The sequence below is a fragment of the Girardinichthys multiradiatus genome, chromosome 11 (assembly GCF_021462225.1).
Source record: "Girardinichthys multiradiatus isolate DD_20200921_A chromosome 11, DD_fGirMul_XY1, whole genome shotgun sequence".
NCBI classification, from domain to species: Eukaryota; Metazoa; Chordata; class Actinopteri; order Cyprinodontiformes; family Goodeidae; genus Girardinichthys; species Girardinichthys multiradiatus.
In genome coordinates, this window is record NC_061804.1 from 12173985 (window position 1) to 12201836 (window position 27852).

The 27852-nt window shown below is 41.6% G+C and overlaps 1 protein-coding gene across 1 annotated transcript in view; it reads right to left on the reverse strand.

The window, feature by feature from the left end:
* Positions 1 to 27852, reverse strand: part of elmod1 (ELMO/CED-12 domain containing 1) — a 57741-nt gene that overhangs the window by 10045 nt on the left and 19844 nt on the right. The gene's annotated exons all lie outside the window — the stretch shown is intronic.

Below are 27852 nucleotides of genomic sequence, written 5' to 3' on the forward strand. Positions count from 1 at the left end.
TAATTATTCTATAACATTTAGTTGCCCATTAGCTTAAATTAGCTCAGACACATTTGCTAAAAAGGTCATTGACCTGTAAATGTTATGATTTGTGGGTGCTTTGGGGTTTTTGTTGTGCTTATTTCACATTTGAAGTTTTGAATCATGTTTTGTCAAGTTTGGTTTTTGGATCTGGTTATGCTTTAGTTTCAGGATTTTCTGGTTTCTATTAGTTTGTATTCAAGAGTCTTTGTTTTGTTCCAGTCACATTTTGTTCTCTCCTGTCTGTTAATTAACTTTATTTGGTTCACCTGCTCCAAGCTAATCTGGCTCCTTTCTTCACCTGGTTCACGCTCCATATATATACACCTCCAATCTGTTTATTCCTTGCGGAAACATTTTCTGGATCATGCTCATGTCTGGTTTTTTGGATCATGCCATGCCTGTCTTGCCTGCACGTTTGTAGTTTTGTTCTTGCCTCTTCTGTGAGTTTTTTGTTAATTAAATCATTTTTCACTTACCCTCATGCTGCCTGCTAGTCTGCATTCTGGGTTCCTCTGTTGCACAGAACCTAACAGTAAGCTTAATTTACTTTAGCACAATTTACTAAATAGGGCAGTAAGTGTTAGCTGACATTAGCCTGACACAAATACAATAAAAAAGTAATTAAATTGTCATGTTAATTTAGTTTAACTCAATAGGTGTTAGCTTACTAAAACCTAGCAGGATTTTCAAAACAATAACCTGTTATAACAGCTTTACAACATCTGCTAAACAGGTCTTAAGCCTGTTATCTAAATTTAGCTTTTCACAATTTCCTAAAAAAGTGATTAGAAGAAACATTGGCTTAGTGTATCGCATTCCTGCAAAATAACTGATAATGTCAGTCAATCAATTTCTTCTTCCATAGTGGGTTGCGGGGGAGCTGGTGCCTATCTCCAGCAGTCTATGGGCGGAAGGCGGGGTACAACCTGGGCAGGTCGCCAGTCCATCACAGGGCAACACACAAACAAACATGCACACACTCATCACACATTTACACATTTTTCCTTCAAGGCATTTTACTGCTGTCTTTGTTTACTTTGTTCTCTTTTCATTTTATCGTCAGCTCAGAGCTCAACTGTTAGCAGGTAGCACTGCTAGCAGCTGCTAGATGTAGCCCAATAGCAAAACATTGTAATGACTAATGAATTGTAGAGCATTGCAACTAATTTGAAAACAGTTAGTGTTCTTCTGCTATTAGAATTAAAACAATAGACTTCCAAGCTAATGTGTAGTTTATAAAATTTGCCTAAACCTAACACAATTAGCTTCAATAAGCTGAGCAGACACGCGTATCTGCCACTGCTCTTAATTTAACTCTCTGTAAAGTTGGTTTGCTGGTGAAACTGGGGTAGGCTTTAAATGCCGTGGTGGCGTGATAAACATAAGGCTTTGTAACATTTTCTGTACAAATAGATGTGGGAGATGTGGTTTCTCACCTGGTCTTCAGATCACAGCATGATGTGTTGCTGTTTGAGAAAATTGTGCCTGCTTCATGTTGTCAGACAGGTTCTATATGGGTGATTCACTGATTCTGCAGGTTTGGTAGTAATAATGTCTGAGTGTGGCTAAGTTGAACCGGAAAGAGAGAGAGGAGTCTGTAAACACAAAATGTTCATAATTTTTAACTTTTTCAATGCTTGTTAAAAATTTTAAAATACCGAAAGCAATTTCAAGTTTTCATACGTTTTAATTGTACTACGTCAAAAAAATTCCCACATTTATTCATGTATGGTGATTTACACATAAATTTACAATCTAAACCAATCAGCCAAAACAAGTGAAAGTTATTGAATTCTCAGATATCACATGGACATAAATCTACAGCAGAAATATTCTGGAATTCGAATTTAAAAATCTCTCACTTGAAGGTTTAGAGTCCAGTCTGTTCATATTGCTTATGCTGTCATTAACATGTTTTCAACTCATGCAGGACTATCTGAATGCTAAGGAGATACTCAAAAGATAATTTATTTATAAGATGACTTTAATTTCTATGATCAATGCTTATGTTCCCTCTGTGAGAGGTAAATTAAAGCCTGATAGGAACAGAAATATTGTACGTTGATCATCTCCCCCGATGCTCACCAGGATGATGTGGACCACAGATCAATGGAAAAACTGTGACAAAATGTGAGCTTATAACACTGGACAGCTGAAACATTTAAATACTGTGGAGACACTCATGCTTAATGCTGTGAGATGGATGCATTGGCGCTGCTGGAAGATCTTGCAAATGGGAGAATTAGGAGGGATCACCAAGGTTTCCTGGGCCACAATGATGACTGGCTAGATGACTCCTTAGAGCATTGTTCTTGGATCTATGGGGTGAGCTGGGTCCAGTATTGGGGAGACCGACCTGCCAGAACCATGCCATCCCTGTTCAATTACAGGTGCTAACCACTCTGAGGTTCCTGGCAACCAGCTCTTACCAGCGCAGATTAACCGACAGGTTTCTGTTTAACATAATCAACAATTAATGAACTCTCTGCCTGAAGCAACTTTTAGGAAAAACATTATTCTGTGAAATGATGCTGAGATCTGGGATATTACAGCCAGCGCTGAGTGCAGTAATGCCTGCCGCCCTGGATGGCATTGTTAATACGACCATCAGATTTTCCTACACTGTGGCCACCATTCCTGACATGTTCTCCACTCTCCACCTCACTCAAGTCAAGTAAAGTTTATTTATATAGCGCTTTTCAGCAACAAGGCACTCAAAGCGCTGTACATGAGGAAAAACATTACAATGATACAGAAACAATGATACAGAAAAACAAATCAAATGACATCAATAATCCTTGAGAGTTTACTGGTTCTAATCCAATCTTTCTAATAGAGGTAATTAGCTCATTAAGTCCTCTGTGGTAAGGAATTCATCTTGTGCTAGAAGAAAAATTATCATATTAATCCTTGAGGTCGCTGGTTTGAGGCAGTTGTGGTCCCGTCATTCAAATAGTAACAGTCATGGGCGCTCACTGAAGTCTAAGTGGAGAAGCTGGGTCACTGGTAGGTCCAAACTTTTTAAATACTAATAATGTTTGGCTTTCACTGCTATGTGTAGGATCTCTGCTCCTCCCCTTCTGGTTGGTTCTGGCAGCTCATTGTCTGCAGCTGCAACGCATTCTCCTAATGAGCTCATGGGCTTCTTAAGGTAGCTGCTGATACAGACCTTTGCTGGAACATAACCTCAGTTATGTGGACTCCTATCTGTCTGCCTATCCGTCTGTCTGCCTGTCGACCTGCCTACCTGCCTGCCAACATCTGGTAATACTTCTTCTTAAGGACTGCACTGTAAATATTCTCATCACCAGTACTCTCTCTCTCTCTTTCCTTGGATTCCTGGGTTTACCTCCTCCTCCTCTGGCTTCTGGACAACTCCAACTCAAGATTCCTTAAACAAAGTCTACAGTAGAAATAAACCTCATTTACCGTCTTATCCTGTGTGCTGAGTCTGTTTCATCCTCTGGTTTTGTTCTAATTCGACTATCTAAGCAATTCATGATAGTATGTTCCAGCCATCTAACATGTCGAAGAACAATTCAGATGATGAACAGACTTTATTAAAGGAACGCCTACAATCTACTGAAACCATGCTTCAACAGCTACTGCAACAACAAAGGACTAAGGATTCTCATCTCACGGAACTTGGTGGTATGGTTCATGCTTTGAGCGAAATCATAACCAAACTCTCACCTGCCTCTTCCAATCCTCCAGCTCGTTTAGAGAATCCTCAGCCACCCACAATTCTATCTTCTGGGATCCGAGAGCCTGACTTCCGTCCGTCTGAACTGTTTGATGGTAATCCTAATAACTTTGGTGGTTTTTCTCTCCAGTGTGAATTAGCATTTAGTCGTTCCCCCTCCCTTTTCCCTACTGCTGCCTCCAAGATTACTTATATTGTTACCTCTCTAAAGGGATCTGCTCTGTGCTGGGCGCACGCCTATTTGGCATCTAACCCTGTTGAGTCTCTTAGTTATGCCATTTTTTTCAGTCACTTCAAGAGAGTCTTCGATCAACCACTCCAGCAGGAGGCTAAGAAGATACTCACCCTCAAACAGGGAAGGAGAGCGTTGGCTGAGTTCGCCATCGACTTCCGGGTGGCAGCGCAGGAGGTGGGTTGGGATGAAGCGGCACTCAAGGGTATTTTTGTTAATTCCCTTGCAGATCAAGTAAAAGACCAGTTGGTTTTGAGAGATGAACCCGAAAGACTGGATGAATTAATCAACCTATCGATTCGCATTGACAACCGTCTAAGAGAGAGACAAACAGAAAGGAACTACAATTCACAGTGGCAGCACTCTCTGGCGCCTCGAACCACTTTCCTCGACGCACCCACTTCCTCTTCAGAGGGATCTGCGGAACCGGAGCCAATGCAGATTGGTCACACTCGACTCTCCCCAGAGGAACGACAACGCCGCTTTGAGGGTGGTCTTTGCCTATATTGTGGACAAGGAGGACATTTTATCACAAGATGCCCCAAGAAGGGAAAAGACAGGGCTCGTCAATAGGTCAGGGGACTTTGATGAGCATATCCCATTCTTCCCCTGTCTCTCGTCTGTGTTTTCCGGTCACTATTATTGTTGGCCAAGAGAAGTTTCCTGTTGACGCTTTTATTGATTCTGGTGCTGAACAGAATCTTATTTCCTCGGATCTGGTTGATAAACTTCAAATACCCTCTCAGCCTCTCAACAATTCCCTTTCTGTCACTGGCATCACTGGTCAAACCATGTCTCAAGTGAGATTTAAAGTGCCTCAGCTTCACATCATCACCTCTGGTAACCATCATGAATGGGGTGAGTTCTTTGTTGTCTCTTCCATCTCTCCACAATTAGTTTTGGGGTTTCCCTGGTTGCAGAAACATAATCCCGTTATTAATTGGGTGGAGGGCAGAGTAGAGAGATGGAGTAATTTCTGTCTCCAGAACTGCTTAAAGTCTGCTGTCTCTCACTCTATCAAACAACTCAAACCTTCTGAGCCTGTTGATCTGTCCAAAGTTCCACCTGAATACCACAATCTCGCACCTGTGTTTAGCAAACAAGGGGCTCTTTCTTTACCTCTGCATCGCCCCTATGACTGCTCTATTGATCTCATCCCAGGCGCTCCGCTACCATCCAGCAGACTCTTTAATCTCTCCGGACCCGAGAGAAAGGTCATGAAAGAGTACATTGAGGATTCTTTAGCATCTGGGATCATTCGTCCGTCTACCTCCCCTGTTGGCGCCGGATTCTTCTTCGTGGGTAAGAAGGACGGCACATTAAGACCTTGTATTGATTATAGGGTATTGAATCAAATAACTATTAAAAATAAATGCCCACTACCACTTATTGATTCCATACATGAACAATTACATTCTGCCAAGATCTTCACTAAACTCGACCTGCGCAATGCTTACCATTTGGTCCGGATCCGAGAGGGTGATGAGTGGAAAACAGCTTTCAAAACCCCCCTGGGACATTTTGAGTATTTGGTTATGCCTTTCGGGTTGACTAATGCACCCGCTGTTTTCCAGGCTCTTATTAATGATGTTCTTCGTGACTTTCTCAACCTCTTTGTTTTCGTTTATCTGGATGACATTTTGATTTTTTCCCAGGACATAGAACAACATCGCCAGCATGTCAGAACAGTTCTCCAGAGGCTTTTTCAGAATCAACTCTTTGTTAAAGCCGAAAAGTGCAAATTCAGTGTCACATCTGTGTCTTTTTTGGGTTTTATTTTTGAGGCAGGCAGGTACAGAACTGATCCCGAGAAAACCAAGGCAGTGGCAGAGTGGCCTACTCCAACTGATCGCAGGCAACTTCAAAGGTTCTTAGGATTTGCAAATTTTTATAGGAGATTTATAAGGAACTACAGTCAGGTCACTGCACCTCTCACACAACTCACCTCCTCTCTGAAAACGTTCCATTGGACTCCTGAGGCCGAAAGGGCATTTGGTGAGTTAAAGACTCTATTTTCTTCAGCACCCATATTGACCCATCCTGATCCATGAGCACAATTTATTGTAGAGGTTGATGCTTCTGACATTGGAGTAGGGGCTATTCTATCTCAACGGTCTCCTGTGGATGATAAGGTACATCCATGTGCCTATGTTTCTCGTTGCTTGTCTCCAGCAGAGCAAAATTATGATGTGGGCAACCGTGAACTTTTAGCCATCAAGTTGGCGCTTGAGGAATGGCGGCATTGGTTAGAGGGTACTGAAGTCCCTTTTCTTATTTGGACTGATCACAAGAACCTCTCCTACATTCAAAATGCCAAGAGACTTAACCCCAGACAAGCCCGTTGGTCTCTGTTTTTTGCTCGTTTTCATTTTTCTATTTCCTACAGACCCGGTTCCAAGAACATTAAGCCTGACGCTCTCTCTCGCCAGTTCTCTCATTCTGACCAACTCAAGACTGAAGCTTCCATCCTACTGGATTCTTGTATTGTGGGCGCCCTCACCTGGGCCATTGAAAAGGACATCAGGGAGGCACAGAGGTCCGAACCTGACCCAGGAACTGGCCCAGTGGGCAAGCTGTTCGTTCCCAACTCTGTCGTCGATAAAGTTCTGGATTGGGTGCACAACAATAAACTGACTTGTCATCCTGGGGTGACTCGTATGATCACATTTACCAAAAGGTTTTTCTGGTGGCCGACTATGAACCTCAACATTAAGGATTTTGTTGCAGCTTGTCCCACATGTGCTCGAAACAAGAACACTAATCAACCCTCTGCTGGTCTGGGGCGTGGTTTTCAATATCTTGTGGATTGGGCAGGATATGGACCTGAAGAGAGAACCTGGGTTCCCCGTTCTCACATCCGGGACCCTGCTCTCATCACGTCCTTTTACAAACGCCATCCTGAAAAGCGTTCTGGATTGCCTGGAGGCAATCGTTGAGGGGAGGGTACTGTAGGATCTCTGCTCCTCCCCTTCTGGTTGGTTCTGGCAGCTCATTGTCTGCAGCTGCAATGCATTCTCCTAATGAGCTCATGGGCTTCTTAAGGTAGCTGCTGATACAGACCTTTGCTGAAACATAACCTCAGCTATGTGGACTCCTGTCTGTCTGCCTATCTGTCTGCCTGCCTGTCTGCCTGTCGACCTGCCTATCTGCCTACCTGCCTGCCAACATCTGGTAATGCTCCTTCTTAAGGACTGCACTGTAAATATTCTCATCACCAGTACTCTCTCTCTCTCTCCTTGGATTCCTGGGTTTACCTCCTCCTCCTCTGGCTTCTGGACACCTCCAACTCAAGATTCCTTAAACAAAGTCTACAGTAGAAATAAACCTCATTTACCGTCTTATCCTGTGTGCTGAGTCTGTTTAATCCTCTGGTTTTGTTCTAATTCGACTATCTAAGCAATTCATGATACTATGAGATGGTTGTAATACAATCCTTCTGAGAAATCTAAAAATCTATGGTCATTGGTGTAAAAACAGCTTTTGTCCAAATTTTCAAATACTAATAATATTTGGTTTTCTCTGGTAATCCTTCTGAGAAATCTGAAAATCTATAAAAAGTAATGAAATCACACATTTAGGTAAAGTAAGATAGGAAGAAAAAAAATCATATTTCAGACTCTATTCTTAGCACAATAGAGTCTGAAATAGTACAAAAAACCTCAGCAGGGGTAAGCAACACACACATAAGTAAAGTTTTAACAAGGGTACGGTGGAATCTTGAGGGTGCGAATGTATATAAGTCTGAGTGTGTTTGCAAGAATTATACTGTCAACACTGATAGAAGCGCCATTGTCCTTGAGAAGAGAGGTGGAAGTTTTATCAATCGGCTGCATAGTCCTATCAGCACACAGCTGGTAGGGGAGTGCTGGGGAAGAGCGTCGTGTTTATATAACATCCAGGAGATAGTTTGTCGATAGCCAGTTAGCAGAAGTTGCCAAGGCCACATTGGGGAGCCAGATTTAGAATGTTTGTGTTTAGAATTTAGATTTAAATGTTGTGGTTCAGGCAGTTGTGAATTTCCAACTACCTTAAGAGTTTTACTGGTACGTCTCAATTGTGAATCCAAATAGCCAAATTTCTGGTACTTTCCGCAGATCTGGAGCGCACAACTTCTCCAAGATTATATCCTTCAGCCTCTGAGTCCAAGAGGCTGCGATTCTGTTCTAGAATCGCGTCCAGCTTGTGATTCTGCTCTCTTAACATTTCAGTTTGAGTGTTGATCGCTCTACAGACTCCATCTAACATCGCAGGAAGCTTTGGAACGCTTTGAACAGCTGCCCACGTTTTGCCAGGTAACCACCAACTCCGAAAGGCAGAAATATTGTTATCAAAAGTCCAAATATGTACGCATTTTCCACATCCGCGAACGACTTCATAGTCAGGAACACAATCTTCAACTGCTGCCAAGAATCCATTGTGTTTCCAGAGAAGAACGTCCCATCTGGACAAGAGGTTCTCCTTAACCCTGTCTTCCAGTCGAAAAAATTTGATCAATTACGTTGAGAGACCAGCTGACCAAATCCATAATTTTCAACTTTGGAGGATTATGCAAAGCGAGGCTCTGAGAAAAACAAAGACAAAACGCAGAAGCAGGGATCAGCAGGGAGGGAGGGAGTGTCTTCCACCGAGAGCAAGGGTTAATCACCAACATCTCCATTTCAGCCTCTTTTCTTCATGGTTGCCATTGGTAACCATGAAATAACATCGATCAGCTGGCTCATTTAAATACACATTGACATTCATGAGGTGCTTTGCATCGACTATTGATGGTAGAATGGTACTTAACAGCCTACTGAATCAACATTAACATATTACTAATCAGTCTGTAATCATTACATTTCCCTTATACTTTTTGAGATAGCTCTATAATATCCATCCATCCATCCATCCAGACAATCCACCTCCCACCTAGGTCCTCAAACTGCGTCCAAGTAGGGAAACTCCAGGGAGGTGCTAAGGTATTCAGGAGACATAATCTCATTATCGAGTCCTAAATATTTCCAAAGGCTTCCTCCCAGGAAGAGGAGGCATACAGAAGGCCTCCATAGATGCCTGGGACCCAACAAGGTGTCAGGAACATTCCTTAGGGAGATTCATCCATGTTGACAAGGTAGCATCTGTTATGATTCTGGCACGTCTGCTCTACCCTGTCTCCCTGGCTGCAATCAGCAGATTAGATGCACCTGGTGGCTGCTGCAGTGTAGTGCAATCTGTGGAATGCCAAGCACCTGTCTTCCCTGATATATACTGACTCTGACAAGCAGACGGTGCCAGATTTTTGAAAGCCATTCGTGTGAGTAGATATCCAGCGTTCCTTCCTGTCTGATCATAGTTCTTGACCTTGCCTTGCCTTGCCTTTTGGATTTATGCCTCTGCCTGCTCCATGTCGGACTATTTGGATTTTGGTTTTGACCCTGTTTCGTGCATCTGGTTTATGCCTCTGCCTGCCCCTTGCCTGACGCCTCTTGTTCCGATCGTTGACCCTGTTTCTGTCCTTGGATTATTGAGCCAGCCTAGCAGTCATGCTTGAGAGACCAATTGCTTAATTTCCTCAGATTTGGGCTGAAGTGTTGCTTTTTGTGATTTTTTTTTTTTTAGCCTGCTTTATGTTGTCAAACAGGTTCTATTTAAGTGATTTCTTATGTAGCTAAGGAAACTAAACTAAAAAAGTTCACAGTTCATGATTGATTGATGATAATGAGGAGGTAATTAGATGTCCACATACAGCCAGGTTGGTCCGGGTAACTTTTTTCCTTTTTAAAAAAACGTGTTTTGTATTTACTCAGGTTAACTTTGCCTAATGTCAAACTTTGATCATCTAAAATATTAAAGTGTAGCAAAAAAAGAAGACATCTGTAATACTTTTTCACAACACTGCATCAAAACAAGAATTCTTCTCTTATATAAAACTGAGAAATAAGAGACATAAATTAGACTTACTTTCAATACAAAGCCTTAATTTAACATCTGAAACATCTGTAGTTACCCAATAATATTAGTAACAAATATCCTTTGTGCAAATCCAGTCTCTCCTGCAATATTCCCCATTATTATAAGCAAGGCCAAACGACAATCTCCTGTTTCTGCTTTAGCTCTTTCCTTCCTTGATGATAATTGTTTGTTTGACAAATTGGCAGTAAAAATGCTGCAGCCCTACTGTTCTTACTTAAATAATTACCCTTATTCAGCTTCTTGTAGCCCACATCCTTGTGCAAACACTGATATGCTAATTTGCCTTTCAGTCTCATCTTCCATTGGCTGCTTTCATTGGAGTCATTTGTCCCATTTAACCGTCTGTCCTGGTTCGGTTCCTCTGTCTCCTGAATGTAAATGTGACCTCAGCCAGCTACTCTCTGTTTTATTTAAAGACCTTTAGTCAAAGTCCAAATTAAAATACAGTGCATCCATTACATTGTCCCCTGTGGGAAAGAGCCTGCTGAGTTTGTCTCCGGAGTGTCTGAAAGGGTTTGGATTTTGAATTTTTTATAGTTAGCTTCAGACCTCATTGTCCCTCAGTCCCTCATCTCATTATAGAAATGTCCCTCACCTTCAGGGCTCCTGAAGGTGAGGGACCTTCAGACCTAAGACCTTTCTTAGGGTTTTAACAAATGTCCTGCTGCATCTGAATACATCTCAAAATGAAAAGTTGTTTTAAAAGGTTTAATTATGTGTAGAATAATGAGATAATAAATACATGCTGATGTTGACTGAGATTATGGTGAGCTCCTCATCAAGGATGCCACCAGAGTCTTCAACATAGAGGACCTCTGGGGGGAAGATCTTCAGTTGTTAAAGATACTACCTCTGTTCACCATCAGCATTTGATTAGAGGGGTAACCCATTAAAGCACACCCTGACAAACGCCTTTCAGTACTGCAGTGGGAAGATCATTCAGATATTTATTAAGAAATATTAACATATCACATATTTTGTTGAAGTTCAAAAACAGAAATGAACCTTGTTCTACTCATTAAACAAAAGTTTAATGAGTACTAGTCAACAAAAATGTATTTCTAGCTGAGGAAAAAGTGAGAACAACCTACCCCTAATATAGTCTTACTTATTGTTTTTGGCTAAAATACCTTCAGTGAGATGTTTCTTGTATCCGTCTACCATCTCTGACATTGGTCTGAGGAACATTTCACTTTAGGCTGTGAGGAATTTCAGGGGTTTCCTGAATGTTCAGTCTGTTCCACCCTTGTCATGTTGCAGGATCCAGTTCTGCTTCTGGTTTGATGTTGTTATGGATGGTCTCACATTTTCATCCACCACCATCAGACCCTTGCTAGAAATCCTTTTGGGTTCTATGATGGAGACCTGGACTGGTCCTGCAGCAGCAAACCATTCCCAACCCATGACACTTCCACCTCCATGCTTCACAGTTGGCATGAGATTATTTTCCTGGAATGCTGTATTTGGTTTATGTTAACATGTCCCCTGTTCTGGTGTCCAAATAAGTCCATTTTGAAATGATCTGTAATAAAGACATTATTTCAGAAGTCCTGGTCTTTGTCTATGTTCTCTCTAGCAAACTCCTTTCTTGCATTCATGTTCTTATTGGAGAGCAAAGGTTTCCTCTTTGCACAGATCCCATGAAAGTTAACTTGTTCAGCCTCTTTCTGGTTGAACAGACATGAACTTTCATATCAAAAATAGCAAGAGCCTGCTGTAGGTCCTGTGATGGCAACTTTGGGTTTTTAGTAACTTCTTTCAGCATCTTGCGTTCTGCTTTTAGGGGGAACTTGCTACAACCAGACCAGGGCATGTTAGCAGTCAGTGTGAAAGTTCTTCACTTGTACGTTATATTCCTTAGAGTGGAACTGCTGATTTCATATTCTTCTGAGACCTCTTCAAATCCCTTTCCAGATAGATGTCAGTCAGGAACAACGAACTGAATGTCCGAGGTTCAAAAAAGGCAACCTCCTGTTGTGAAATAAGGATTGTTTGGTTATTAGCAACTATTAATAATTCTGATTAATAATTGTTAACAAAGTCAAATATGTAAGTTTAGCCAAACAACTTTCAGTCTGACATATATTGTCCTGTGAATGCCAGCCCCATGTGGCAGTATTATAGGTATTATAGAACAATAGGAGTGAATTTGAGTATTGGCCTTCCATAACATCAAACCCAGCACACACATATATATAGAATAAACACAAAACGTCTTTCCAAAATAAAAGAATTGATTAACAAAACTATTTAACTTCAATTAATAAACCCTTTAACTAGACTAAGTTAAAAAATAAAGAATGAAAAGGAGAACTGGTAAACTACAAAAAAAGGAACAAAGGAATAAACCATACCTTTGATTGTCATTAATGCAAATATTAATGTATGTATGAGCACTGGGGGTGTCGTACGGCTGATCTGTGTTTATACCACTCTTTGAAATGAACCTTGTCGTAACTTTAAAACGCAACCCAAAACAAGTAACTAGCATCAAGGCTTGTTGGCCCTGAAGCCGTTTAGCACCATGAAGAAAATAAAACACATTGACAATAAACAACTGTTAAATTGTCAGTCAGTCAATCATTTTCTATACCGCTTCTTCCATAGTGGGTCCTGGGGAAGCTGGTGACTATCTCCAGCAGTCTATGGGCGAAAGGCGGGTACACACTGGACAGGTCGCCAGTCCATTGCAGCTGTTAAATTGTTTTACCCTAAATTAATTTTCTTTGCCCAGACACAACCTCTTACATTAACTGTTCTGGTGAACAGGAAGACATCCTATGGGGTGATGAGCTGTAAGGCAGCCAATGATCAGAGGAACCTGGCGGTTGTCCTCAGTCTAGCTGCCTAGGGCAAGCATCTGCTCAAATTCCCACATAGGGCAGAGTGTGGTGTTGGGATAAGCATCTGCTTGGACTGTATGCGTCAGGCATGCAGAGCTGTGGTTTTGTTGCCATCTTCTTCTGCCAGTGTTGAAAAACCACTTCGTCGAGATACCGTCTCTTTTGGGGGAATGTCTGGGTCAGATTCTTTTTTTGCAGAAGCTCATAATACAACAGGCCCTACTTAACCTTTTGGGATCCAAGGTTCTTAGAAGTAGTAGTGTACCAGTGAAGTCAGACGTCCTCATGCTTTGTTCCCCCTCATGCTTAATGTTCTGTTGCCTGTGACTGCTAAATCTGTCACTAGTGCACTCTTTGTCCACCACCACAGCATCTATTTGGTTTACCCACCGCTGTTTATCAGTCTGGATTTGGAAGTCCCACAGGACATTTAGTTATAGTGTTCTCCATCACTCTCAGTGGTTTCTCTGGCTTGGATCTGGAGGCCTCCAGCCTGTACTCTGCACAGATGTTCCTAAAACCTATTCCCAACACGTGGTTATGGTGATCCATGTATGCCTTACCTGCCAACATTTGGCACCCAGCTCTTCTGGTTGGACTCTTTTAGGTGCATCTTAGCACAGCCTCAATCTTGTTTTCTGTCCAGTGAGGTACACCCTGGCCTCTATTGCTCTTGTACTGAGAACCTGTATCTGTGCTACCATGGTCAGCATCTCTGTGTTGTCCTTCTGTTGGCAGGACTTTACATACCAGCCACATCCTTAGTCTATAGGTGGTACACCCCCTGTAGTTTTGTCTCTAAGTGTTTATTCTTCTTGGTCATCTTCTTGCCCTTTGGGGTTTTGCTCTCTGAGACATTCATTTAGCACTTTGTCATTGGAGGCCATCTTCCTGATGTCCTCCAGGATCTTTGCTGTTTCATCCTGGATGGTAGCTTTGACTGTCACTTAGAAAACAGTGTCATGGTGCTGGACTTTGGGTGTAATCGTCCCCTCATTGTGTGGATCTTCCTTGTCACGATTTCAGTCCAACATTCGCCTGGCTTTTCAGGACCTGCCTGACTCGTTGTAGGTCGTTATTATTTTCTGACTTGCAACCTCATCAAAATTGCAAGATTTTAGTAATATTATTATCATGACCACTTAGGTTTGGCTTTTCTTTTCACGGTTGTTGTTTTCAAGGCTGTACAGCGCCAGGGGGTACTTGGGAGAGCATTCAGGGGCCAAGGGTCTTGCTCAGGGACCCAGAGTGGCATTCTGTCGTATTCAAACCAGGGTACTTGTGGCCTGTCCTGGACGCAAACACCCTGCTCTGACCACTAGGCCACCACTCCCCTCTGCCATTAGTTTAAAGAGTCAACTGTGCAACAGGGATAATGTCTTATTTCCCATTTGTTGTAGAGCAGATCTGTCTCTGACACTAGAAGGGAACCAGACCCACCATACTGTTTGTCAAGAACAGGATGTTTAGAGAAACTTCGTTTTTGCAGCAGGATGATGATTTGAAGCACACCAGCAAGTCTAGCAGATTATGCTGTTTAAACAGTTATGTCTGTCTCTAAATTCCTGCTTGTAACCACAGATTGCTGACTCAAGGATTAATAGTGAAGCAGTGATTTTGAAGGAGTTCTCGTGGTTCTAATTAACTTATATCTCATCTTACTTCTCACATGGAGGATGATTACTCAAGTGTTTACAGCAGCTCTGCTTTCACATTAGTTATGCTGTGTTAACTGAAAGAACACCTCATCACAGACACTGACAAAAACCCACACAGCATTATTCAAGCAGATAATACAACACAAATACAATCAGAGACACACAATGAGCAAAAAAAAAGTTAATTTGCACATGCTAATTACAAACAATAGAAACATCAAAATGAACCAGGAAGGATAAGGAAATGGGCTGCACTCACTGTGACATAATAATGGCGATAATGTCAGCGATCCCTGGTTGTAGCAATGATGAAGAAAGAAGGGCTACCAATAGTGGAAGAGACTGGATTATTATAATGCTGATATGCAGCTCTACCCAGCATATTAGCTCATCCTCCACTCTGATTGGCGTGTAAGGCTGCAGTGGTGGGATTATGCAAATAGCAAATTGAGGAGGAAGAAGCTGCTGGTTTCCCTGGCAATCGACTTCAAAGCAGGAAGGACTGGAGATGGAATTAGTGCTCAGCCTAATCCCACTGGAGGAGGGCAGAAAAGAGAGCCACATTTTATTAATGCACCAGCAACGTTAATCAGAGAGATAGGGAGTGTATGTGTGTGTTGGGGTGGCGGATAAAAAGAGAGCAGAGGTGAAAAAGGTGAGAGGAAGTGAGATCAACAGATGCAGCGTGGGGGACAACACACGCTGACTGCAGGATGATATGTTTCTGAGGGAAGGGTGGATGCAACAAGGAGACGATCAGAGAGAATTCTTATAGCTGTGGGATCTTCTGTAGTTGCTCCAGAACAGAACAGAACAGAACCTTGCAACAGAAACCTTCTTCCAGCCCAACCACCACACCTAATGTTCACTTTAAAAGAAAGAGCACAAGCTCAGCTGGATGCACGTAGAATACTCAGGGCAGATCGAAAGTCTGCAGATGCTCACACGTTCTCCATGTGAGCCAACATGGAAACCTGAAAACAGGACCAAGAAAAGATTTCTGAAAAGGTTCATCCAGCAAAGTGGTTCCAGTGTCGTCCCTGCAGTGGCTGCTCTAAGGGAACCTTTGAATCTGTGAACGGTCTTCTTCTTCTTCCCACATGTTTATCAGATCTGGTTTGGGATCATTGTTCTGTTAATAACTTAGTGTGAACAAAGCTTCAACTTCAGGACATATGGATTCATATTGAACTCCAGATGCTTTAAAATACAGAGTAGTCCATGGTCCACTCAATTACTACAAGTTGTCCAGGTCCTGTGCTTGCAAAACAAGCCCAAACCATCAGCCCTCCACCACCGTGCTTGGTTGGTATGAGGTGTTTGAGGTGATCTGCTGTGTTTGGGTATTCTCCAAACATGGTTCTGTGCATCATGGTCAAAGATCTCTACTTTGGTCTCATCTTACCAAAGAACATTTTTCCAGATGTCTTATCCTTCAGATGTTCATTCAGACGTAGTTTTGTTAACCTAAGTCCTGCTGCCATCTTGCTTTTAAAGAGGAGGCTTTCTCCTTCAACCCTTCCAAACAGGTATGCTGGTTTATGGTCATGAACTTTAACCTGCTAACTGAGGCCTGTGGAGTATAAGATGGAGCTCTTGGGTTTTTGGTCGTTTCTTTGAGCTTCGCGTTCTGACCTTGGCCTGAATCGGCTGGGTTGTCCACTCCTGGGAAGACTGGGAGCTGTCTGAGATGTTTTCCTCTTGGGAATAATGTTTCGCTCTGTAGGATGATGGACTTCAGATGATTTGGAGATGACATTTGAACCTTTCCCAGGTTGAAGGCAGCAGCAGTTGCTGCTCTGAGTTCATTCCTGATGTCTTTCCTTCCAGACACTGTGTTAACACACACCTGTATGGTCCAGAGCAGGAACTGACTAAACACCTCTTTTATTGAGATTTTGAAGATGATCATTTAATCCAGTACTTTATTTAGCAGCACCTGGTTCCTTCAGGTTATTCTTAGAAAAGTTCTCAGTTCAAAGCAGAGACCAGAATGGTGACAGGAGCTACCAGTTCATATCAGAGCAGCTTTGCCTCTTCCACCCTCATCTCCTCCTCTGAACATGTCTGAAGTCCCCTGCCTCTTGTGCCCCCCTTTAAATACTTTTAGTACTAAATGCTCGCACCATCTTTCTTACTGTGCAGATGCTTAAACAGTGTTCTTCATTTGTTAGTCAGTTTGGATAAACGTTTTTGATGAATAATATAAATGGAAATGCATCGGAAATGGAAAATCTGCACTGATGTTTCACATTCACATCAATGGGTTTGAATTCTGTTCTTTGGTTCATCGTTCTGTTAACTGCTCCCTGTTTGGTTGCTGGGTTGTAAGTTAATGATTTTAAAGAACAGTGGGGAGAACATTTCTGTAAAGATTTTGAAAAGGACAAATTAACTGCAAAGAAAGAACTGACTGCAGTTGTTAAGCTGTGATGAGGGTTCCTTAACCTGTAGACTTGTTTAATTATGTTTTTTTGTTGAGTCTTCAGAACTTGCAGCATGAGGTAAACCAAAACACAGTTTACTGTCATTTGTTTTGTGTACCTAATGCTGTATAACCAAACTAGATTGTTTCTCTGAGATCTTTAAATCACAAAATAATAGTAAAAGATGAAAATGAGTGCAGAAATATGAAGCATAAAATCTCTGAACAGCAGTTCAGCATGTTAACAGCTGTAGGCCGAACGCTGTGCAGCTGTCTGTTGGTTCTGATTTCCATCGGCATAATGGCAGCTGTTCATGGAGAGGATGTGAGGAGATGACAATGTTCTGAGCTCCATTCCTGCAGCAGCTCTGAAAAAGATCCTGGATACCTTCATCTGAAAGGTAATTTGCTGAAGGGAAGCTGGTCAGAGTTGATAAGAAGATGGATGGAGCTAAATCTGGAACAAAGCAGATTTATTTGCTAGAATGGCCTAGTCAAAGTCAAGACCTAAATCCAAGTGACAATCTGTGACAAAACGGAAGTTCTCAGATGTTCTCCATCCAAACTGACTGAGCTTGAGCTGTTTTATAAAGCAGAATGAGCAAGATCTTTGGTCTGTAGATGTTCAAAGCTGGAAGAGACCAACCCCAAAGGAGCTGCAGCCAAAGGTGGTTCTACAAAGTACTGACTCAAAGGGCAGAATACAGACGCGTGCCATATTTTTGAATATGTTTTATGTAAATCTGTAAAAGGTAATGTAAAAAACAATTTGCTATATGCGTGCCTGCGTGCGTGCGTGCGTGCGTGCGTGCGTGCGTGCGTGCGTGCGTGCGTGCGTGCGTGCGTGCGTGTGTGTGTGTGTGTGGTGTCTGTATGTCGGATGGACATCAGTTTGATCCATCCATAAACTGTTTGGTTCCTGCTGGACCTACATCAGAATGAGGATGTTGTTGTGCCGCTGTCTCAGATTAATCAATAATCCAGCACTGATGTATTTCACATAATTAGAGCTGCAGATATGAAACTGGCAACTGCTTCTCTCTTCTTCCTGACACAAATTGATTTTTTCTAAAGGAATTGAATTGTGTTTTTCTTGGAAAACCCTTCATTGAATCATGTTGAGACCCATGAAAAGCAAGATTACTGTTTGGACAATGTGTGTTTGTGTGAGATTAAATCAATGGAAAACAAGACAAAGTTCTGACTTGGAAATCTGCAGTATTTCACTGTGCTGCAGGTAGAGCAGACTGCTGCAGTCAGCTGAGGGTGAAGGAAAGGATTTATGTTGCCCATCAGCACCTTCACATGGACATTTGAAGCTACTGTGGACACACACCACAGCTGCAGTTCCTTTAACAATATTTAATGGTTCTTTTAAGCATCTGTGTGAAGAATGATGATGTAAAAAGGCAACATTTTTATCTTTATTAAGAAACTAGTTTACAGGATAAAGTCCTTAATGTGTCAGCAGATATGATTGGTAGCTTTAACCAGTTTGAAATAATACCAATAGGTATAATCACTAAAGATAACCCTGCAACTAATGCATCATCTTTAATTAATGCCTTATGAGTCCTTTACCAGCACTATATACTGCAGTATTGAGTATTTACTGTAGAAAGGTGCAGAAAAATTGAGTAAAGACTTCCCTCCTGTTTAACTCTGGTCCAACCATGGATCTCTTAGCCAGCAGATAGAAACAGAGAACAAAGAGCTGCAGGAGGCAAAAAAGCTGCACACCTGAAAAATGGCTGAATACATGATTTTATATTAATGATGATGCTCTGTATGTGCTGAGATAACTGTTCTTCAAAAGCTTTGCAACGTCAACTTAAATGGTGATGACTGAGTGCAAAATCCTCTTATAACATAACCCTCATTGACCTGGCTGACTGCTTTCTGTGTTTCTCAGCTGAAATCCTCTGCAGATTTCTAACCGCTCTCATTTCTAACGTCTGTGTAAAATAAACATAGAAAAGAAACACAATGTTTACCTCTTCTACCCATCTTCAGCCATTGCACTAATTTGTCCACTGTGAAAAGATTTAAAAATATGACATATCCTTTTATTTATTTATTTATTTATTTTTTACCGTGTCCTGTCCGGCAGAATATCGCTCAGAACTGTTGTCTGAGTGCCAAGAAATTGCCCAACAGATTTACCCCCCGAAGCACAGGAACCCCAGGAGAACCACCGCCGGGACTACCGCAACCCCCCCAGAGAAGAGCATTGGAGAGTCCCAGGGGAACCACCCAGAAGCGACAGTGCAGAAGCCCCAGGGAGCCGCAGCAACAAGCCCACAGGCCCCGCCGGCAGCCGTCCACGCCCGAGCAGATCCAGCCGGACCCAGAGGCCCAAGACCCCGGGACACACCACCCCCCAAGCAGAGGCCCGACAGAGCCCAGGGGACCATGCCCCGGCAAGCAGCCACCGGAAGTGAGCCAGCACACACCAAAGCACCCAGCCCCGGACACCGAGAACCACAAGTACACAGCGGGCAGAGACTCCAACTGCCGGCAGGTAGTGTGGCGGGGAGGAAATAGGGGGAAGGGGGGGGAGCAGTCCAAGACCCAAGCTGTCACAAAAAAACAAAAAAAAAGCAAGCACAGTCACAATCACCCACTCCCACCCTCATGCATACACATAAAATCACTCGCACCGAACATAAAGACAAACAACAATGGACGTCATACACTCACTCATACTCCCCATGCATACTCTATACTCCAAGGTCCAGGCGCCGGTACCCCCTGGGGGCAACCAGCCCTCGGACCCAGGAAGTGGTCCCCTTCCCTCCTGGGGCAGAGACAGGCAGACAGCGCTGGCACCGCCCAGACCCGGGCGGCCCCGGCCCGGCCCGGCCCGGCCCCCGCCCCAAACCCAGTCCCCAACAACCCCCATCCACCTCCAGAGAGGGGGCTATGTACAAAAGAGGGATCCACATGGCCCAAACCAGCCCGCCAACCAGAACCGCCCCAGGACGGAGCTATCCTGACCCCCCAATGGGCTCCGATCCCAACCCCATGAGCCTCCCACCCCCAGCGAACCTCAACATGAACTTCCCCACAGGGCCACCCCCAACAAGGACACCGATATCAAACACATGCCCCCGAACCCAAACGCCACGAATACCCTCCCCCACAGGGGAACACCCCCACAGGTGAACTCCATAGCCGAGAGGCCGATGAAGCCACACCCACACAGCGCAAGCTCCACACTCAGCCCCGCTCTAAGCAATATTGGAAACTCACCCATCATTCTTATTAAGGTTATTTTCAAACTACAGCTGGGAAGCCAGGAGCAGCATTACTGTTCAGCAGCTGACTGCAGGCTAGCTGCCGAACATACTGACCAATTAACCAGCAGTCAGCTTGTTATACTCCCAGAATTACTCCAAAAGATAAAAAGTGATAATGTTCTGTGGAATAAGAACCCGAAAAGTATTGCTGAATTTTGTATCATAGCATTGAAATCCAAATAATAATGATTACATTTACATGATAACATTAATATAACAGTAATAACCAATGTTGCATTATTTAATGACCAGTAGGAGAATCTGTTGATTTTCTGTTGCTTAATAAAATCAATTAAAAGCTGTTTAATTTGTGTAAACACTGTGAAATCATACATATGAATATATCATGACACTATCATATTGGCCCATGCCTGTTTCTATGAAGGTAACTGAAGTATTTTAGGTTCCTGTAGAAGCTGCAGTCAACTCACATGTGTGGGAGACAGTATCCATCTGTAGGTCTGTTAAAGCTCCTGTCTTAACCAAACAGCAGGTTTCATCCCAAGTGACACACACACACACACACACACACACATTACCTGTGCTTTTCATGTTTTTAGCTCGTTAACTTCAAGGTGTGAAGGATCCGGATTGATCTCGAGTTCAAGTCATTATTCGTCAGCCTCGAAGTCCAGAGACGGGGAATCCATCACATTCAGAACTACTTTGGTATTTGAACACTAACTTCTTAAAGTGTTTGTGACAACCTCAGACTTGTGATGTGTTTCAGCTGGCTGAACTCCACACTATTAATGTGTTTCCTCCCTGAAAACAGCTACTCTAAGCACATTGCTGTAGTATGAATGTATGAATTCAATGGATTCAATGTATGAATGATCCTCATTCCATCAAAAGTACCAAAAAATCCAAATTAACACATACCTACACATTTTTCAGTGTGAATATTTACGCTGTTAAATATTTATATCAGAAAGTAACAGAATAGAATAGTACTCTTGATTCCTGTTCATTTTTATGAGTTTACAAAACTCCTAATTAAAACAATGGATATATATATAAACAAAAACACGTACGCAAACACTCCCATATATAGGTTGGAAACATGCCATGAAGATACAAACACACATACATACACATCCCAGCTGTTTGCTTCTGGCTTGAGGAAAAGGTAAAACATTTTATTTTACAAAATTAAAAAGACCATAAAAAGCAGAATGTTCTGAAATACATGGTGATGAACTGTGAATGTTCCTCACCATCATGCATATGGAGGATACTAACTTGCAAAAGTCACTTGAATATACAGAGGGTGGACATGTGAATTGCTTGTCTCAATGAATAAATATCCAAGCTCAAGGAGGCAGTGACTCATTTCAGCGAGTGCAAAAGTAAGAAATTGTGTTTGCCTCTGATTTATCAGTCTGTCAGTAAAGTTGAGTCAGCTGCCGGCTCCACCAGAGGTCTTATTGTCAGGAAGCTCTCTGAGACATATTTAGACTTCCTCACTGATCTAGCTGGGACTGAACGGAGAACAGTGGCATTTTTGGGATTCTCTAATCATTTAACTTACACCTAGCTATCTTTTAGAGATGATTGTTGGAATAATTATGAATACTCAGTATCTTAAACTGAACTATACAACATTCAAAGTGATCACACAAAAAATCATGGAAAATTCTCATTTTCAAGCGAACAACTACTCAGATTCAAGCTAATAATATCTAAGGCCCTGTGCACATGACAGTTCTTTGGTGAAAACATAAAGGTTTTATTTCGTTCCTACTGTTCGTACACGACAACGATTATTTTCTCTGACAACGGAACGAATTGAAAACGAGTTCCAGAGTGGAAGGACTTGAAAACATCCCGGTCCGAATGGGGAAGCCCTCGAACATGTGCAGTACAACTGCAATCAGTAGAAATTAATGCACAGGCGAGCAGCATAATGGATGACACTGGGTGATGAAACTTGGCAGCTTTATGTTTCAGTCATCTCAGGGAACAGTTGAACCTCATTCTCTCTCCATACAAATGTTTGAGTTCCTGCCATTCTGAAAGTTGGTTCAGTGGTGTTGCAGGGAGTATTTATATGCATGTGTATGTTGTTGAATTTCAAAGAACATAGCCTACCACCTACTGGTGGCATGGCAGGGAAATTACACTGTTTTTAATGTTTCTACTAGTGTGTTGTGCACAGACATCGCAATTAAAACGTTGTCATGCAGATGTGTTGGCAGAAATGAAAAAACAATCCTCTTCTCAATGGATTCTGGTGCACAGGTCTTCAAAATCAGGCTAACAACTACTTAGATTCAAGCTAACAGATACTTAAAGTCAAGAGTTGTGCAACAATAGGTTTGGCTATGAATAACTATTAACAAGGTAATTATTAACAAAGATTGTAATTTTATTCAAATGACCAGGTCAGGTCAACACCTGATTATCGGGAATTAACAGCCAAACAGCTCTCAGTCTCTGTCAGTTATTGTTTTCTGATTACCTGCCTGGTGAGGTGTGGTATTACAGAATAGATGAAGGAGTGAATTTGTACACTGATGTTCTCAAACAGCAAGCCCTGCAAAAATATACAGAATACACACAAATAACGTCTCTGCAAAATACAAGAATTTGTTACTAAAATGCTTCAGCTCCGAGTTAAAATACTTCATTCAACAAACTCTTAAACTACACTAGTAACATTCAACTAAACTACATAAAATATAAAAGAATGAGGAAAACAAGAATAGCAAAAAAATAGTAAAAAGGAAAAAATTATTAAACTGAAACACCAAGAACCAATAAATGATGCAGTGATATCAGTCCAGTGTGGAAATGTCTGTTTAAAACCAAAGAATTGGGAATGAGGCCAAATTAGTCTTAAAACTAACCAACAACAGCTGCTAGGTGTTAAAACAACATATTTCAAAATGCAAAGCAGACAGGAAAATAAAAAATTAATGGTCATTAATGAGTCAATGCGGTGGCGGAAGCCATGGACCACTGAGATCAATTTGACTGCTGTCTTCTGCAGGTAAGATATAGACCACAGCTTTCTTTAACCACCGATTATTCCTCTCACCCCTTTCTGCTGTCCAGGGAACAGAAAGCAGCTGCTAGTAACGATAACTGTGAGCACTAAATTTAAAACAAGATGTGAAAAAATGCTTAAATACATTTAAAAAAACAAGCTTTACGGAAACCTTTAGGTCCCTGATTTTATTGTAATAAGTTAATTCCAACTTATAACTTCATCGTCTTTGAGCCACAGTAAAAAATGTGGGACTTTTCTGGTGGGGCTGCTCTGATCATTTAATTAAAACATTTAATGATCAGAGAAAAATACACACGGGTTAAGTTTAAAGTGGCTGCCATGCCAACAAGAAATGCCGAAGACGTCTCAGACAAACAGTTTCCCAGTCAAGCACCTCTTTGCTTCCCCTCAGCATGAAAACGACTAAAATACACAGAAATGTTCTCTTCACACATGTATTTTACTGTTTGCATCAGTAAATTGTGGTTCTCCAGGCTGAACGTCCGAAGAATCGCTGACTTTAACTGAGGATTGCCAACTCTTACATGGACGTGTCAAGCTCTGTCCTGCGGTTTTCACTGAGCTCTCGTTACACCAGAGTTTGTCTGCAGCTGATCCGCACTAATCCACGGCTTTGAAGTGACGTTCATGTATCTGCTGTTGCCTTGTGATTACACTCTGTAGCCCAAACGTGCTCTCTGATGTTAGGAAACAAACTGAACATGCTCCTGAAACTCTTCTGCCTGACTAGCTGTGTGACAACTGTCTTTTAGCTAATGGCAGGACTGAAAACATCAAGTATGAAACAGCATGCAACTGATTGGTGATAGTCTGGTTTCAGCATGCTGAGACACTTAAAGTCAGGCTTGTAAACTTTCTAAGAAGCAGTCCATGAAAACCTTCGATGCAATCTATAAAGTGGAAGGAAAATGATTCATGGTTTTTATTTTTTTTCAAGCATTTGGCATCAACCCATTTTACCCTTTATTCCTTACACACCCACTGCAGCTCATTCCCTGCAGAACACCCCTAATCAGTAGCCAGAGTCCAGCTGTATGATTGTAGTCTTAAAAAGACCTTGTTGAAACACCAGTTTACACCTCTGCCTTTATATTAACCATCATTTCATGAGCTGTACGTGTTTGTGTTTTGGTTGTCATTTGTAATTACTTTCTGATTATTCCTAAAACATTTATTATTGTTGTTAAAGTCTTGCTATATCAGTTCATTCATTTATGCTGAGTTTATTACTTATTTCTTGTCTTCTGTTCTTCTGTGTTTGACTTTTTCCCTTCCTTTATAATTAGTTCAGCTCTATGAGAGGTCAAAGTAACAAAAATGAACTTGAAATGAATTGAAGGTGTGAAATGCTGAACATGATAAAATCCAGTGCCGTAAAAACCAACATGTAATTAATTTCTCCTCTGTGAAAATTAGAATCCCTGAATTTGGAGGTCATTAAAATGTTGACATGGTAAATATTAATGTTATAAATATTAAGGTTATCAAATTTAATGTTGCCTGTTTTCATTCACTGCCTCGATTTTAGCGCCTCCATTTTTACCACTTCAGTTTTATCATTCATCGCGTTCACAGTATAATTTTTGTTACTTCTGGTAGATCTGAATACGGCAGCAGCCCCGGCGCAACAGGTTAAACAGGTTTCCTTCGTTCTCAGCTGGTTTCTTCCGTTAATTCCTTGAGCCGTTGTAAGTTCCTCATTTTTGTTATTTAAAAGTACTGCTGCAGGTACGTAATCATCCATCCATCTGCCTATACCTGATAATCCTTGCCTTGGCGTGGGGTTCCTGTCTCCAGCATTCATTGGGTCCAGCTTGGACAGGTCTCCAGTCAATCACAGGGCAACACAGAGACATACACTAAAACAATGACAATTTAGAGGCCAGGTAACATTTTGTGGGAGAAAGTTAGAGAACCCACACATGCATAAATGGTAACTGGACTGAACTTTTTAGTTATGCTGACCACTCATAGCGCTTTACACTACAGACACATTGACCCAATCGCACTCATATACATGCACACATTCAAACACTGATACACAGATCAGTAGGCAGCTTGAAGTCAGCTGCTTGCCCATTGAAAGGAGGTAGGAGGAAGCTGGAATTGAACCTACAACTTTCAGATTGCAGGATGACTATTCTTCCCACTGAGGCACAGTTGCCCTAATGTACAACGAGAACATGTAAACCTCATGCAGAAAAGAACACAGACCTGGATTCAAACCCAGGACCTTCTTGCTGCAACCAAATTCCCCCATGCAAAATAAAAAAAGGAAAAGTTTTAATTTTTAAAAAGTAGGTTTCAACATTGATAGGTGATTGGAAACAGTTTATGAAGCTAAAATATTGGTGTTAACATAAAAATAACATTTCCATGAGCTTTTGGAAAATTATAAAATGATCAGACACTAGATGATGATTCTGCCTAAAAACACGATTCTTATACCTTCTGAGTGTTTAAACCTTTTTTCACCATGCATTTTCCTTCCTCTCAGTTTCCTATCATTTTACTTACAGCTATATCAATATTCAGTTGTATGGGAGTTTACTGCCCTCTGCTGGTCACAGAAATTCAAACATGGTAAACAAAGAAAGATTCAGATAAAACACATTAAACACAACAATTAACCTAAAAAGTCAGCGTTGTTTTTTTGCTGGTAGAACATATGATGTCAATTTCATGAGAAGGAAGTTATTATTCTTGACACTACTTTGAGCAAAAATTGTCCAGTGAAACCAAGCAAAAAAATTATTCAACATTAAGAATAATACAAAAGAAAATATACCAAGTACCTCAGTATCAGCCTGTAAAACAGAAACAGACCTATTCCATTCTTATCTAAAATTCTTGAGAAAATAGTTGCTAATCAAATGTGAGCATTTACACATCAATGACCTGTTTGAAGAGTTTCAGTCAGGCTTCAGAGCTCATCATAGCACTGAAACAGCTCTGCTGAAAGTCCCTAATGATATTCTTATGGTCTCATATAATGGACTTGTGTCTGTTCTGGTTCTGTTAGATCTCAGCGCTGCATTTGATACAGTCGATCACAATATTCTCTTAAAAAGGCTGGAATATCCTGTAGGGATCAGGGGAACAGCACTAGGCTGGTTTAAATCTTATTTGTCTGACAGATTCCAGTTTGTTCATGTAAATGATAAATCATCTTTAAACTCCAGGGTTAATTGTGGAGTACCACAGGGCTCAGTACTTGGGCCAATTCTCTTTACTATATATATGCTTCCAATAGGTCAAATTATCAGGCAGCATAGATTAAACTTTCACTGTTACGCTGATGATACTCAGCTTTACTTATCCATAAATCCTGATGAGCCCAACCAGTTAGATAGACTACAAGCATGTCTTGAAGATATAAAAACTTGGATGACTTTAAATTTTCTGCTTCTAAATTCACACAAGACAGAAGTTGTCGTCTTTGGACCGGAGTCTTTAAAAAAGAAACTGCTTAGTCAATCACTTAACCTGGATGGCATTAAATTGACCTCCGGTAATAAAGTAAAAAACCTTGGTGTTATTTTTGACCAGGATATGTCATTTAAATCCCATATTAAACAGGTTTCTAGGATTTCCTTCTTTCACCTCCGGAACATTGCCAAAATTAGAAATATCCTATCTAGGAGTGACGCTGAAAAACTAGTCCATGCATTTGTTACTTCAAGGCTGAACTGTTGTAATTCGTTACTATTAGGATGTCCACAAAATGCAGTTAAAAACCTTCAGCTGATTCAGAATGCTGCAGCAAGAGTTCTGATGAAAATTAAAAAGAGAGATCATATTTCTCCTATTTTAGCTTCCCTTCATTGGCTCCCTGTTAAATCCCGACTAGAATTTAAAATCCTCCTCCTCACATATAAAGCTCTTAATGATCTAGCTCCATCATACATCAGAGATCTGATTGTTCCATATGTTCCTAACAGAGCACTTCGTTCTCAGACTGCAGGTTTACTGGTGGTTCCTAGAGTCTTTAGAAGTAGAATGGGAGGCAGATCCTTTAGTTATCAGGCTCCTCTCCTGTGGAACCAGCTCCCAGTTTTAGTCCGTGAGGCAGACACCCTGTCTACTTTTAAGGTTAGGCTTAAAACTTTCCTATTTGATAAAGCTTATAGTTAGAGTGGCTTAGTTTATCCTGAGCTATCTCTGTAGTTATGCTGCTATAGGTTTAGGCTGCTGGAGGACATAATGACTACTTTCACCCTCTTCGCTACATTCTCACACTACTCTCCAATTTTGCATTATTTGCTGTTATTTCAGCTTTTAACTTTGTTCTCTCTGTTTTCTCATCCTAGAAACTACACCTGGCCTGACTCTGTGTCTACCTGTGACACCTATCTGGAGAGGGGCAAAGTCCAAGCTTTCAGTGGCAACAACTTAATGCTCACCTTCTACAGATGATCCACACAGCCCTGTCTTTTAGTGTTTAACCCTTTCTCTCTCCTAGACATGGTGATTAACTGAGCTTTTACTGTAACTAACTCTATGTGATCTCTTTCAGACTCTAACCTTGAAAACTGGCTCAGAGTTTATCTGTTCTTTCTTTCTAGATGAAACGACTAAAGGAGCTACATCCATTAACATTTACTTTTCTTTCCCATAGAAAGGACTCCTGGATCAGTGCTTCTTTGTTCTCTTTGTGTGTCTGCTCTGTCTCAAACCTCCAGTCGGTCGTGGCAGATGGCCGC